The 2,500-nt window shown below is 38.8% G+C and overlaps 1 protein-coding gene across 3 annotated transcripts in view; it reads right to left on the minus strand.

Annotated features, from left to right (window-relative positions):
• Nucleotides 1–2,500, minus strand: part of hivep2a (HIVEP zinc finger 2a) — a 60,840-nt gene that overhangs the window by 25,342 nt on the left and 32,998 nt on the right. The window contains exon 1 of one of the 3 annotated variants that reach the window (XM_069725103.1): nucleotides 992–1,036. The exons of the other annotated variants lie outside the window; for them this stretch is intronic. The gene's annotated coding sequence lies outside the window, so the exon portion shown is untranslated. Of the gene's footprint in view, nucleotides 1–991; nucleotides 1,037–2,500 lie in introns of those variants that run through there. 3 annotated transcript variants of the gene reach the window in all.

The raw sequence follows: 2,500 nt of genomic DNA on the forward strand, positions 1-2,500 counted from the left end.
AAACAACATAATGAACCCGATAGAAAACAGCAGGATTATTATAACAAGATTAAAACGTCCCCTTTTAACTTCTGGGTGAGAACACAGTGTGTGTGTGTGTGTGTGTGTGTGTGTGTGTGTGTGTGTGTGTGTGTGTGTGTGTGTGTGTGTGTGTGTGTGTGTGTGTGTGTGTGTGCGCGTGTGTGTGCGCGTGTGTGTGTGTGTGCGTGTGTGTGTGTGCGTGTGTGTGTGCGCGTGTGTGTGCGTGTGTGTGTGTGCGTGTGTGTGCGTGTGTGTGTGTGTGTGTGTGTGTGTGTGTGTGTGTGTGTGTGTGTGTGTGTGTGTGTGTGTGTGTGTGTGTGTGTGTGTGTGTGTGTGTGTGTGTGTGTGCGTGTGTGTGTGCGTGTGTGTGTGCGTGTGTGTGTGTGCGTGTGTGTGTGCAGGTCTCTGTGAAGTTCAAATTCAAACGTTTGAAGAACCTCCTGTTGCCAGAGAAATAAAAGTGAAGTCCAACTTCACTCCTGCCAGAAGTTTTACAAATAAAAATACACTTGCTCAGCAGTTCCTTCTGAATATCTGCTTTCTGTTCAGCAGGGACATGTTTTACAAGTTAGTGTTAAAAATGAAAAAGTTCTGATGCTGTTTGCACAACATCTGAAAGCAGACTTGAAGCGCCACCTTCCCTCTGTGCCCTTGAGCAAGGCAGTAGTGCTGCAGCTGGTCGTTCAACCAGGAAGTGAAGGAGGTTTTACCAGGAGAGGAGCTCTGATTAAAAACGCTCTTTTTGAAAGGATCGTCTCTGTTTGTGTTTCACAGCTCGCAGGAATAATTTCCTCCACCATGTCTCCTGTCTTCTATTTCTGTTCTTCACTTCCTACATTTCCCACAGAGCCTCTGAACCTCCGGGCCGATCCGTGTAGGAGGTCCGAGAGCTGCTCCGGTCCAAACACTCTCCTCCCCGTCCTGCATCCTCCATCTGTCTATTTTCTGCTCTGTGGGTGCACAGACTCACCAACTCACAAGCTCCGCCTCCCGGCCTCTTTCACACAGCGTCTCTTTCCTTTGTGAGCGTTGAGCGGCAGCGACAAGGCAGCTGCAAAAAACAAACTCACGCTGTTTGAATCGGAGACGGACGGCAAAATGTGGGCGATTATTTAAAACAGGTCGTCGTACTTTCTTCATACTATATTTAAAAAAGCAAAAATGAAAATGAGGATACAAAACTGTGGAAAATGAACAGAAATGATGAAATGCAATATGACTGATTATTAAATGTAAATAAACGTCACTGTGAACGTTTTCTGTTTTAAACCGGAGCAGGTTTTTGCTGAGCTGTCTGTTCCTGAACAAAACCACAGGAAGTTGGATACTGATAAATATTCTGCTGCATGATTGGATGTTTTGACAGAAAACAAACAAGTTTTCAATTAATATTTTTACTGATAAAATACGTCAAATTAACGACATTTCAACTAATTGTTGATGTCAAATTGAAACCAGTGACAATTATGTTTTCTTCAAAATATGTTTTGTAATTTAGTGTTTGGACACGTTTAGAGTTATTTGAAGTTGATCACCACAACAAGGAAGATGTTCACGCTGGTTATCTTTAATTCACCGACACTTTGAACATCGTTTCTATTATAGAACAGAAAAAGAGAAACGTTAAAGTGGATCCACGAGATTTAGATTCATCTTTAACCGTCAGGATGTTCTGAGACTTTAACTGAAATGAACATCTTTTACATTCAGACCACTAAATAATAAATAATAAGTCCACCACCTCTGGATATAAAACTACAGACTGGATATAAAACTACAGACTGGATATAAAACTACAGACTGGATATAAAACTACAGACTGGATATAAAACTACAGACTGGGTATAAAACTACAGACTGGATATAAAACTACAGACTGGATATAAAACTACAGACTGGATATAAAACTACAGACTGGATATAAAACTACAGACTGGATATAAAACTACAGACTGGATATAAAACTACAGACTGGGTATAAAACTACAGACTGGATATAAAACTACAGACTGGATATAAAACTACAGACTGGATATAAAACTACAGACTGGGTATAAAACTACAGACTGGGTATAAAACTACAGACTGGATATAAAACTACAGACTGGGTATAAAACTACAGACTGGGTATAAAACTACAGACTGGATATAAATATAGAAGAAGGTGTTATGATTGTTGAAATATAGAAGTTGTTATGATTGTTGAAATATAGAAGTTGTTATGATTGTTGAAATATAGAAGTTGTTATGATTGTTGAAATATAGAAGGTGTTATGATTGTTGAAATATAGAAGGTGTTATGATTGTTGAAATATAGAAGGTGTTATGATTGTTGAAATATAGAAGGTGTTATGATTGTTGAAATATAGAAGTTGTTATGATTGTTGAAATATAGAAGGTGTTATGATTGTTGAAATATAGAAGTTGTTATGATTGTTGAAATATAGAAGTTGTTATGATTGTTGAAATATAGAAGTTG

Source organism: Brachyistius frenatus, unplaced genomic scaffold (assembly GCF_029030835.1).
Source record: "Brachyistius frenatus isolate BFR_SWC_R1_liver_20210118 unplaced genomic scaffold, ASM2903083v1 Contig_409, whole genome shotgun sequence".
Taxonomy (NCBI): Eukaryota; Metazoa; Chordata; class Actinopteri; family Embiotocidae; genus Brachyistius; species Brachyistius frenatus.